This window comes from Mustela putorius, unplaced genomic scaffold (genome assembly GCF_011764305.1).
Source record: "Mustela putorius furo isolate JIRA1106 unplaced genomic scaffold, ASM1176430v1.1 tig00000145_pilon_pilon_pilon, whole genome shotgun sequence".
NCBI lineage: Eukaryota > Metazoa > Chordata > Mammalia > Carnivora > Mustelidae > Mustela > Mustela putorius.
The window spans coordinates 21911100-21923577 of record NW_025421294.1 but is presented as its reverse complement, the minus strand read 5'-3'; the positions used below and the strand labels follow the sequence as shown (position 1 = coordinate 21923577).

The 12478-nt window shown below is 58.9% G+C and overlaps 1 protein-coding gene across 4 annotated transcripts in view; it reads left to right on the top strand.

The window, feature by feature from the left end:
- CXXC5 (CXXC finger protein 5) overlaps nucleotides 1–12478 on the top strand; it is a 54192-nt gene that overhangs the window by 19035 nt on the left and 22679 nt on the right. The window contains exon 1 of one of the 4 annotated variants that reach the window (XM_004744823.2): nucleotides 53–156. The exons of the other annotated variants lie outside the window; for them this stretch is intronic. The gene's annotated coding sequence lies outside the window, so the exon portion shown is untranslated. Of the gene's footprint in view, nucleotides 1–52; nucleotides 157–12478 lie in introns of those variants that run through there. 4 annotated transcript variants of the gene reach the window in all.

Sequence of the window (12478 nt, the reverse complement as noted above, 5' to 3'; positions counted from 1 at the left end):
GCCACGGCCCTCCCCCGACCCCCCCCCCCGGAGGCCGGCCCCCTCCCCTTCCCCGCCTACCTCCCTCTCCTCCCCCGGGGCCCGGTGCGCGGCCGGGGCCGGAGTTCGCTGCAAGTCGGCGGAAAGTTTGGCGGCGCGGGCTCCCCCGAAGTTCAGGTGCGGAGAGCCAGGGACGGGGAAGGAGGGGTCCGTGTTTGGGAGGGGCTGGGGGCGCCGGCAGCTTGAGCCATGGAGCCCTGGAGCCTGGGAGCCCTAGCGCCGGTGATCGCTCGGTGTCCGCTGCTATAACCAAGCCTCCCCAAGCCGCAGTCGGCTCCGTCGCAGATCACTGAGTACAGACAAAAAGAGGGGTTTTAGGGTCGGGGACTGCGGGTTGGGCGCCGTGCGTTGGGGTGAGGCTCTCCCTGCGGGGTACCGTCCCCTCCCCAAGTACTCGAGCTTGAGGGCGCTGGGGCGGCGGGAGCCCTGGTCCTCACCTCTGGATGTTGGGCGGGCGCTCCGCCTGCGGGGGCGGCTGATTGGAGATCTGCGGCGCACACTCCCCCCGTCAGACCCCTCGCAGCCCTGTGTTTTGGGGGCTACGGTAACTGCTGCCCTGGACCACGCGTGGCTGAGTCTCTCCCCTCTCCACTTGGAGGGGGCGGCGGCCACTTCTACATTTTCCCTCCGGTTCCTCGCCCCCGCTGCCCGCGGGGTGCCTGGCGGGCTGATCAAGTTTGACCTTTTTTTTTTTTTCCGTCAAAGTATCACCCCCCACCACCACCTCCGCGCCCCGCGGCCTCTCTTTCCCGTCCTCCCCAGCCTTGGGGAGTCTTTCAGCCTGTCTCCCGAACCCCGCGTGGCCAAGCGGCGTGCAAAGCCAGGGAGGCAGAATGGGGGTGTTCCTCTGGCTGCGGAGTGTGGGAGGCGGGTGTCCCAGGCGCCAGCCTCGCTGCTCTGACCCCAAATGTACCCATGAAGTTCGGCCCGCAAGCCCCCCTCCCCTTGGCTTCCCTAGAGCGAGGGGCTGAACCGCCGCGAGAAGAATGTGTTAATTTTCTTGCTGGGGGAAGTTGTCCTCTCCCGGAATGGGCTGCTTTCCGGCGGGGAGTGCGGGGTGCGCCTGGCTTTGTTTATTTGTAGGATCGACCGAAAGTGAGTGACCCCAGTTTTTAAATGGGGGGCTGCCTCCGGGACCTGTCAGAAGAGCTGAAGCTCCCAATGAGGGAGCAAGATAGCCTTTTTTTTTTTTCTTTCTTTCTTTCTTTTTTTTTTTCCCGCTCGGAAGGGGTGCGCGGAGTTGGGCCGGTGCCACGGGCTGCAAGGAGGCAGCAGATTTGGGGGGTTCTGTAGGGACTCATCTGGAAAGACTAACACCTTCCTCCTTCAACTGAGACGGGGGTCTGAAGGGCTGGCAGCCGCGCCCTACTTTGCCCCCTGGATCCTGGGTGGTCTTTGAGTCGCATCTTCGTGTTTGGGGGTAGCCGAACCGGGATCCAGGGAGCCAGCCTCTTGACCTCCGCCTTTCCGTGAGCGGAGAAGGCTGTTCGGAGTCCTCGTTTTTGTGGTGGGCCCAGCCCTCCCCACCCACCGCCCTGCGTTTGTTCAGGAAGCGCTGGGGAGGGGGGCTTGTGTGATCGTTCGGCCCTCGCCCCCGCCGGAGCCGCCCCGGGCGGCTGGCAAACAGAGTCCCTTTCAAGTTTTCCGCTGGGGCCGCCTGGCGGGGGCTGCGTGCGCGGTCGCTGCGGACTTGTTTGGAGCGCTATTTGAACGCCCGGCGCCACCTCAGCTGCCCCGGCCCGCGGGGGCGGGGGTGTCCTTCCGTGCAACTGAGAGCATTTAAATTAGACGTTTTTACGGGTCGTACCGGTCTAAGCTTGGCGTGAGCCGCCCCCCCCCCGAAAGACCCCGTCTCCTGGGTCCCAACTGCCGCCGGAAACCTAGGAACTGGTACCCGAAGTCTTTTCCCAAAGCCCTTTTTGAGAACGATGAGGGGAGACTTGAGGTCGGTGCTACCTACTACTGCGTAGTGTTGATGTAGCAGTTTCCCTGGATGAGACTCAAGCAAGAGCTGGGTGGGGGGGGCGGGGGAAGTGGCCCGCTCTGCAGCTGTCACCCCCCCTCCCAGAACGGAAATCGTTCTCTCCTTGGGGAGGAGGGAGAGGGGGTGATTTTTGTCCTGGGAAGGAGTGGGAACAGCTGAGGAAAGGTTGGCCTCTGAGTTCCCAGTCAGCCCTGGGGAGCTTGGTAGAAGCACCCCAACCTCTTCTTGGCATGAGCTAGGATTCTCCCAGGGAAGCCCCTAGCCAGCCTTGTGGCTCCCTTTCCCAAGCCACCTCCCTTTCCAAGGTGGGGGCAGAGGTTCCTTGGCTGTCTGTCTGTTGGCGCCTTATTTATGTGTGTATTTGGACCCGGCTGTTTTCCCGGCTCAGCAGGTGACCCTGGCCTGGGCCTCCTATCTCTCCCCCGACAGAGCCTGTTGACTTACCCGTGGGCCAGCGGCCTCGTCTTTATCACGTGAGGCCTGGAATGTCCACCCGGCTGGGCTGGGCTGGGTGGGGGAAGGGAGAAGGAGGGGAGGATTCTGCATCCAGGGCCCAGGCCAGCCCAGGCCTCTGTTCCATGGGCTCCCACTGTGAGCCCCCACTCTTGATGCCTCTCTCAGCTTTTTGACTGCCTTCTACCCATTTGGGGAATATGAAACTGAGGCATATAGGAGTGTGGCAAGCAGGGTTGTATCTGGATAAAGAACCAAGTCTCTGGGAATTAAATACCCCACCTTCTTTAGGGCCCCACCTAGTTATTTGGAGAGTGGAATGGAAATGGGGGTCTCTCTGGGGGGTAGGGGTGTGGGCTGGGCTGAGATCAGCTGACTTTTTAGGATGCAGAATATGGTGGAGAAATGAGGGGATGTATGGATGAGCCAGACCCAGACCCGGGCCTGCTTTCCTAGAGCCCACTGTCTGGTGGGATGACCATTAAGGCAGAACTAACAACTCCCCAGCTAACTCCTGGAGCCTGGCCTTATTGGCTGAGAATGGGGCAGGGCTTGGTTATTGTTATTACTGTTATAATTATTGTCTGTTCTTTATGTGTAAATAACTTAGTCATTCATTGCCCCAGTGTGTATTTTCTGAGTACCTACTTTGTGTCAAGCCCCACCTTTCTGGGACTGCTGAAATGAATCACTGACCCTGGCCCTGCTTTGGAGGCAGGCCCCTGATAGAAGCTCCTCCCACTTTCTCCACCCCCTGAGGCCTGAATTGGGGCTTTCCCCCCCTTTATTCTGGTGCTCTCCCTCCCTGATCCCCACCACCTGGTGCTGTCCTAGCCTGTGTATGTGTGCCTGTGTGTGTGAAGTGTCCTTGATTGAGTGTATTAATAGTTAAACTCTCACTCATAGCTGGAACTCACCAGACCACAAAAAGCCTCCCCAGTTACTCACGCGCTACTGCCCAACAAGAATATCCCACTCAAGTTTTTTTTTTTTTTTTCCCTTTCTCTTACTTTCCCCTTCATTCCCCCCAACTCTGAGCCCACCTCCCAGGCTACAGACAACGAGAAAGGGCTGGCCCCCTCAAAGACCCAGGAATCCCCCAGCCAGTCCACCTGCCCCCTAAAGCCCAAGGCAGTGTCAGCTGCTCGATGAGGCTGTGTGGGTCTCGTCTGTGTGTCTGGGATGTGGGAAGCTAGGTGATATGTGTGCATATGACTCAGGGCATATCCTATCTGTGAATCTGTGTGTTGAATGTGTGTCTGTCTGTCTGTCTTGTGGGGTAGGAGTCTGTGGGTCTGGGAGTTGTGTGGATCTGTATTGCATCTGTACTTGTGTGTTTGTGAATCTGAGTCTGTATCTGAAAGTTGGGTTTATCCTTGTGAATCTGGGAATATGTATATTCTGAGTTGTGTGTGCTTAGAATTTTGAAGTGTGTACTTGTGATTTGTGTCTGTGTGTTTTGTATATTCTTGTAAATCTGGGAGACCCTGACTCCCTGAGCAGTGTGTCTGAATTGGGAAAGAGGTGTGTGAATGAATCTGGGAGTGGGCATATCTGAGCTATGCGGGCAGTAAGTGAGTGGTCTGTGACTGTTTTTCGCCGCTGGTGCCTGTGTTCCTTTCTCTTTCTCTGTCTGCCAGGCTGTCTTTCTGAGTCTCTTCCTCTCCCGTTGAGGCCCTGAGTGTGTGTGTGTGTGGAGCGTTGAACCTCTCCCACCCCGTCCTTCCCCTCCTCTGCCCTCCCTGGCAGTAACTGGGCAGCCTCCCCGTCTGCCTGCCTGCTGGGAGTTTTGGAAGCTGTGGAGGGAGACAGGCTGGGGCCGGGGTGACAGCGCGTATCCACGGCGATGGCAGCCTGTGATTATGGGAATAAAAGGATTTTAAGGTCATGGGTGGTTTTTTTTTTTGTTCTTTTTTGTACCCCCCCCCCCTTTGTTGGAGCCGGTAGCAGCAAAGGGCCAGAGCTGTGTGTCTGCAGGTTGGAAGTCTGTCCCCATGCAAGTGAATGTGGATATGTGGTGCTTTTTCTAGGAGTGTGAACACATGTGTGGACATGCATGAGCAGAGCCTGTGATAATGTATGTTCTACATGTGTTCTGTCTGCCTCCTCCCCATGTGAGAGTCCGCGGGGCTCTTCCCTGGGGAAGAATTCCCAGGAAAACTTCTTGCTTCTGGGTGTGACATGGAGCTGGAACGCTACAGTCCTCTATGTCCTGAAGAGCTGTCTGGCCCCAATCCTTGTCTTCCCGACCTTCACTTCATAGTAGGGTATCTTTTGCCAGAGACTGGCTAGGCCCAGTCACCTGGGCCAGGCCACATCTTGGGGTGTCAGTGCCCCTGGCCCAGCTCCAGCCCCTGTAATTGCATTCTGCCGCCTAATCCCCCGCCAGCTCAATTAGATCGCAAATTCTTCTTCATTTCCTGCCTCTGATGCTGGCCTCCCTCTGGGCTCACAGGGCCTGGGAGAGAGGGAGGGGATCCTGCCCCCCTTCCGCCAGCACTGGGGGCTTTTGCAGGGGTGTGATTAATTGCTGGCACACTGGCCCTGGGGTGCAGGTTGGAACCCTGGGGCCAACAGGATGGGCTTCCAGTGGCCGACTTTGGAGACCCTCAGTATCCCCATGCTGGGGGAGGGGCTTGCATTACCTAGTACAAGGGGCTCTGGGTAGACCAGGCAGATAGCTCTATGCCAGGCTCCTAGGCAGTGCCCTCACCCCGGGTTCCCACGGGCTCTGCTCATGTCTTGTTTCCAGAGTAGTTGCTGGCCACTCCCTGGCACAGCAGTTGTAACCTTGTTTTTGACCTTTTAATGGTGTGTGTTCTGGAGGTCAGTAGGACCACTGAGTCCTGGGTTCTCTCCTGGGTCCTCTTACCCCCCTCCCTTGACCTCAACCAGATAAGTATGTTTGAGCACTAGTTCCATATCCTGGCCGTGCCGCTGGCTGGCTGGCTGGCTGACCTTCTGATGCGTTGTCTCTCTGATCCTCAGTTTCCTTATCCCTGAAATGGGATCATAAGAGTACCTGCCTCACACAGCCATTTTCAGGGGGACCACAGGGATGGTTGCTTCGTGCCTAGCACCAGCGCTAACCCACAGCACGCGATAAAAGTTGGCTTCTGCGGTGGACGAGAACTTCATATCCCCCAGTGAAAATGAAGAAAAGATTATGTGACTCACCCTTAGCATTTCTATCTCCATTCTGCTCGTTACCGGCTGTGTGGTTGGGCACATCACTTTGCCTTTCCAGGTTTCCCTTCCCCATCTGTAGAATGGGACTGATATGAGGCCTGACCACATAGGACATGGGAGAGTTAGGCACGTGAAGGTGCTTAGCCCAGCTTTCCCCCCCAGCAGGTTTTCAGCCTATTGCTTGCCCTCTTTTTCCTTTGCTTACACCAAGTCTAGGATGGTGTGGGCCTGGCAAAGACACAGGCTCAGGGACAAGGGGACTGGCCAAGGTCATGAGGCTGGTAACGGGACCGGAGTGGGGTGGGAGGGCTAGGGAATGACCTGCTGGCTTGCTCGCTCTGGACTCGCTGGCTCAGCTGAGCTGTGAGGCATGGACTTCCCTCCCCACTGGTCTCTGTGGAAAGTGGTGGCTTGGCTGATTTTTTTTCTGTAAAGGGGAAGCTGGATGTCTACCCCCTCCTTCCCCAGGAGGCACCCGTGGCAGCGGCTGTGCTGACAGGCCTCCTGGCCTTCTTGCTAGGGTAGCTGGCAGCTCTGGAAGGCCGACTGCACACAGCTCAGCCAGAGGGAAGAGGGAATCGCAGAGGTCCCCTGCCATGGCTAATCCCCACGGCCCCTCCCACCCTCAGCCTGTTCCTTTTGGATGGAAAGACAGAAAAGAGCCACAGCAGGAGAGTTGGGGAGACTGGCTCTGCTGGAGGTGGTGGAGAGGGTGGGGGTGGGGAGTGAGGCGCCCTCTGCTTCAGGGTCCTGGTAGCTCCATGGCTAGTCTCCTTATTTCTATGACCTCTGTCACTCACTGGCCTAGGTTCTTTAATATTTCATGGCCCATGGAGCCAGCCCCTTGCCCCAGCCCCCTTTGTCTGTCTGCCACCCCCCCTTGGGGCGTCCCTGTCACTGAATTGCTGAATTACTGACCCCAAGAGGCTGCCTATGTCTTCCCACAACTGGCCCTAACACCTCCTCTGTCCCTCCTGTCTGCCTCCCCCACGCCTCTCCTTGTCACACCTTCCATCTCTCCTCCACATCGTCTCCCCTTTTCTGACATCTCTGGCCATCTCCCTGCCCTTTTCCTCCATTTTCCTCTTTTGTTGGCCTCCTCCTCCTCAGCGGAACAGAAACCGTGGCAACTGCTCTGTCTGCCTGCTCCCCTGTCCACCCCTTCCTGCCCCCTCCCCCTGGCTGCGCTGGGCGTGAGAGCTGGTTTTATTTTTTATTTTTCTGTTTGTTTGGGAAGAGGGTAGTGGCGGTTCTGGGCCCTGGCTGCTGTGCTCTGCCTAGAGCAGCGGGCAGGCGGGCCGTGCTGGCCTCCCAGGAATGTGGCCCGGACGCCCCGCGCTATATTTACTCCCCTCCAGCTGCCGGCCCCAGCAGGGCAGAGCCAGGCCTGCCCGGTGGCCCTGTGGGAGCTCTATACCCAACCTCCCCTGTCCAGTGGACCCCACGTAGCCCTGGAGCCCACCACTCCCCCTGCCCCTGTCCCTGTGACCTCTTCTGACCTCCTTGGACTCGCCTGGCCTACCAGCAGGATCACTCATGTGCCATGCCAGAACGGGTATAAAGTGCGATGCTGGTGCCTGATTCCTGTGGGGCAGCACCTGGCAGCCCCCCACCCCCGCCCAGAGCCTAGCCTAGGCCTGTAATCTGGTGGCCAGAACTACGCAAAGCATCTTTCTGGGGCTCTCCTTGCCAGGCATGGTCCCGGCTCTGGCCACAGTCCCCTCTGCTGTGTGCTCAGTGCTGCTGGGCGGGGTAGGGTAGGACAGGGGCTGGGAGCAGCCCTGGGCAGCTCTGGTCCATGACCTCCTCTCCCCCTTCCACAGAACTTGCCGTCTGCTGGACCTCCCGGGTTCCTCCCTTGGGCACGTGTGTGCCCACCGAAGTGCTTGGACATACGTGTGCAGTACCCATGAGCACATGCTGGAGTGGACCTCCCTTAGAGGCAGGGCCATGCCTCCTGTCATTGCTTCCCTCATTCATCAGATGCTTACAGGGTTTTGTGAGCTCGCTCCTTGCCAGCCTTGCAATGGGATGTGGCAGTGATTCCTTCCTGTCCCCTCAGTGTCTGGCACCAGCTGAGTGTTCGAAGAGCTTTAGCTGCTGCTCTAATCAATTGCTGTCCTCCAGTTATTACTATAATAATAATAATATGTTGTCGCAATGGTGATGGCGATGGCTAACCTCCTAAACCTGGACTGGGGCAGGCGCTGTGTTAGCCGCTTTCGAGCCTTCACTTCCCTTTAAATCCCCACGGTAGCCCAGTGATGGGATGCTGTTAGCATCCCCTTATACAGATGAGGAAACTGAGAGTTTGTGACTTGCCCCAGGACTTGCCACGTGAGGTTGGGTCCTGGTAATGCCCTTGACTGGCTGTGAGCGCAATGAGAACAGCCAAGGCTGATCTGCTTGTTTGGGGCACCTTCCACACTGCCTGGCACACAGTGGGCACTGCCCTGTGTTTGCTGACATTCAGGCACCTTGCTCTCTCCTCCTTGAGGCCCTCGTCTCCCTAACGGGGGCCTGGCTCATGGTGGTGGAGGTGGGCTGATTGGCCAAGTGGACGAGTGCAAGAATGAATGAACGAATAGCCAGACGATTCTGTAGGAATGAGTGCTCTCAGGACAGTTGGGTAGGAGGTATGCTTGCGCTGGTGACCCGACTGGTATGTGGAGATACGCTGTGCCGGCTGAGGATTCCTGTAAGTGAGGTGGGGCTGGGGCTGAGAGATGGCGGCCAGGGACCAGTAAGCTGCTGGGGCCTAGCCTTTGAGCAGGTCATGTCTTCTGCCAGGACCTCAGTTTTTCCATCTGTCAGATGGGCTTGAGAGCCTTTGTCCTGGCTGGCTGTCAGCTGGCCTGGCCTGGGGTTGACCTGGGAGCCTGAGAGGTGAGGGACTGTGGTGGGAAAGAGGAAGCAGTGGGTGGTGAAGACAGGAAGGTGAAGCGTGGAGCTTGGCTTGGAACCTGAGAAGCAGGGAGACCAGCCCTGACCTGACGCCCGTTCTCCCTCTGAGCTGCAGGGTGGAGGTGCAGGTTCACAAACCCCTAGCTACCCGCCTGCATTCTGGCAAGGGCTGGGCTTCCTGACATCTGCAGCTTCAGTGGCTGTGTGTGCCACGAGGGGGTGGCCTGCGCTCCAGGACTAGACCAGCTCTATCACCAGACCCATCTCATTTCCAGTTCCTGTTGACCCTGATGGGAAAGACCCAGGCCCTCCCCTGCCTGACCCACCTTCTCCAAAGCTAGATGGGGAATTGGCTAGTGGGGCCTGTGGACCCAGCTGAGATTGGGCTTGGCCCCCTTTCTTCCTGGGAGTGTTAAGATCTTGGTGGCCTAGAATTTTTAGTCGCAGGAATTCAGAATCAGAATGCCTGGAGCAGAGGGATTCTCTTCAGGATTCTTGTCGTGTTGGGATTCTAGAATCACAGAACCATGAGTTTTACTGCAAAGGAAGCGTGAATGGTCATGTTTCAATCTCGTTTGACGCCAGGAGATATTGAGGATCTGAGAGGAGGGGCTTCCCAATGGTGCCCTCAAGTGACATGAGTCTGTACCTGAGACAGAAACTCAGTTCTGCCTCTGGTCTGCCCTGTTTTGGAAATCCGGCTGGCACAGGGAGTGGGTTGTGTGGGCCCAGTCAGGGAGCAGGGGGATGCGGCTGGCCTGTGGGCACAGGAGGGGTCCTCACGGCGGTGCCCACCCACTCGCTGCCCACCCGCCTGCTGCCCACGCTTCCCGAGGCACCAGTGTGAGGAGGAAATGCCGGCTGTTGCTTCCAGCGACAGCCGGCAGGGCCGGGCGGCTTCCCAGCTCCCCCTCTGATTCATGGCCGCCTGCAGCTCCCCCCTCCCTTGGGGGCCTCAGCAGCCCCATCTGTGCAATGGGGAGAGGAGGCTCTACCCCAAAGTCTAGCGTCACAAATGCAGTACATTTGGGGTTCTTTTTCAGGACCATCGTGAGGCTTTGAGAATGTTGGGGGGATAGCCTGGGATAGCGAGCTGGGCATTTGGACCCAAAGCACCAAGCAGTTCTGCTTGGAGTTACCCCAGTTCCTCCAGTAGTCTGGGGGTGCTGAATGGGTTCCTGGACAGAAAAGTGAGGTAGTGGTAAGAGGAATAGCACTGGCGGAGGCCTAGGTCACCAGGCGCTCGCTCGCTCACTCGCTCTCTCTCTCTTTTTTTTTTTTAAAGATTTTATTTATTTATTTGACATAGAGGGAGATCACAGGTAGGCAGAGAGGCAGGCAGAGGGGAGAGGGTGGGAAGCAGGCTCCCCGCTGAGTAGAGAGACTGACCCGGGTCTCCAAACCAGGACTCTGAGATCATGACCTGAGCCGAAATCAGACGCCTGAGCCACCCAGGCGCCCCTCACCTGACTCTCCTGACCTCGATATACCCATCTGCAAAATGGAGGGCATTATTCCCTGAGGTCTCATTCAGTGTCTAGACCGCCTGGATATGTACTGGATGGTGGCAGTACTAGAGTTGCCTAGGCAAGTAGCAGAGCGGTGGGGCAGGGAGGAGGTCTCTCTGGCTACAGACAAGGGGTTAGGAGTGTGATATAGCTGCAGGGGTGGCTCTGGGAGAAGGAATGAGGTAGGGGGAGATAAGGCGCCTGCCAGCACGGCAGCGTCCAGCGGAAAATCCCAGCCGTTCTCAGGAAGTGTTTCCTCCACTGGTCTCCTGGGAGGGAGGCAAGGCAAAGCAGGAAGGAGGGTAGTTGGGGGCAAACAAAGTCCCACAGCCAGTCCAAGTGGAGATGTCCCAGGCCCGGCAGCTGGGCCGGTGCGCCCCTCGCACTGCAGGAGGGCTGGAACGCACCCCCCACCATGCTCTAAGGCTGGGCCTGTGGTAGGAGGCCAGGGCTGCCAGGAGGGGCCGGGCCATAGTCCAGATTTCAAAGCCTTCCCCAGGGGCCTTGTGGTGCCCTCCGCCCTGTCCTGAGCTGCCACCGCGGGGGTGGCAGATGCTGTTTCATCGGCTGAGGCGAGTGGGAGGCCTCCGGAAGGTCCTCCTGGGAGGTTCCGGGGGACAGTGGGGGTGTCAGCAGCTGCCGCCCAGCCAGAGCTGGCTCACAGTGACTTCCCAGGTCCCCTCAGTACCCCAGGGTTGGGGGCCGAGGATGGTGCTTTGGAATTGAGACTGGTCCTCCCTGCCTTTGCTCCCTTCCTCCCCCAGCCCCCCCGCCACTGCCCACCAAGCTTCTTGGCTCTGGCCCCCTCCCATCCCTGGCTGCGTCTGCAGAGCCCCCCGGGGAAGGCAGGGGAGGAGGCGCAGCGGGCTCAGAACAGCGGGTGCCCGCGCAGCCAAGTATTTGCGCGAGCTGTCAGAGACAGACAGGCATGTGGGGAATTTGGTGCGTGTGGGGCTGGGGGAAGCAGCCGGGTGGGCAGGCAGGCAGGAGGAGGGAAGGTGGGGCTGTCTCCCCCGCCTGTTGAACCCTGCAGAGACCACCGTTCTCCCCAGCCCAACCCAGAAGGTACCTCTGGCACTGTCTTCCTGCCTGTACCAGTACGGTGAGACAGGGACCCTGGCTAGGGTCTGATAGGGTGTAGACGCTGGGGAAGGGGGTGCCATGTTGAGGACTGGAGCCCGGGAGAGGCTGTCTGGTGGAGTGTGGAGCCAGGCAGGAATCCGGGTTGTGCCTGACTGTGGCCTCCAGGAAATAGCAGCTGTCATGCTCTTGTGTCCGCCCCCCACCCCAAACCTGGCACAACTTGTTTCCTGGCCAGGGTCCGGCTGGGGCAGATTGGAGGGGCCTGGTATTGCCCAGGCTGGGTGGAAGGGCCCATGTTCATAAGCCTACAGGTACTTGGGGTGCTGGGCAGGCCCCCCCAGCCATTCTTTCACTGAAGCAGGTTGGAGTCACTTGGAGGAGGGGATCTTGCCCCTTATTTCCCTGGATGGAGACCCCAGTTCAGTCACCTTTGTGGTCTGCTCTCCAGCAGTACCTGTTAGGTGTGTTAGGGCCTAGAGCTGAGTAACACTTGATGTTTCATATCTGAGAGCCCAGAGAGGGGGATACACTGGCCTAAGATCACACAGTGGGCTCCCCAGCCTCCTCCCTGCCCACATGTGGGTGGGGCCAGTAGGAAGAGGTGAACTTGGGGGGTTTGCTGGGGTGGGGGGACTATATTTAGTCAGCCCTGCAGAGCCAGGGGGCCCCTGGGAGCAGCTGTTAGTGGGGGGGCAGACAGAGGCCTGAAGCTGCATTTAGTCTGGACAGAAATATCCTCCCCCCACCCACCCACCCACTGGCTGGGCGGCCAGGCTGCGGGCTTGTCCCCTGAGGGGCAGCTTGCCTGGGCCTGGCGGCCGGCGGGACAGGCAAGATGACCCGATAGGCTTTTCCCAGCTCAGGTTTCGATGAAACAGGAACCGGAGCTGCAGCCTGGGCTGTGGGGGCCAGGGCAGCCAGAGCCGTGGGGGCCGGGGCTGCCTCCCCCAACTCCCCGCTTCTCTCTGTGTTGCAGGCTCCTGTTCTCCAAGGCCTGGGGAAGCTGCAGGTTATTTATCAAGCCAGCCTCCCTGCCGTGTCTGCCTGCGCCTCCCCTTACCTTACACCCCCCACCCCCACCCTGTGCTGGCGGCCATGAGCCCAGCAGAGCAGGGTGAGCTGGGCGGGCAGGCGGCAGGATGAGCTCAGGAGACGTGAGTCACCCCATCCCCAGCAGCCCCACGAGGCCCTGCGGCCTGGCAGGCAGAGTGCGCTCACGCACTCCCCACATGGCACACCCCGGGGCACACGCTTGGGACAGACACGCTCACTTGGCGCACGTAGTTCCACATAGCCCAGTGCACACAGCTCACACACA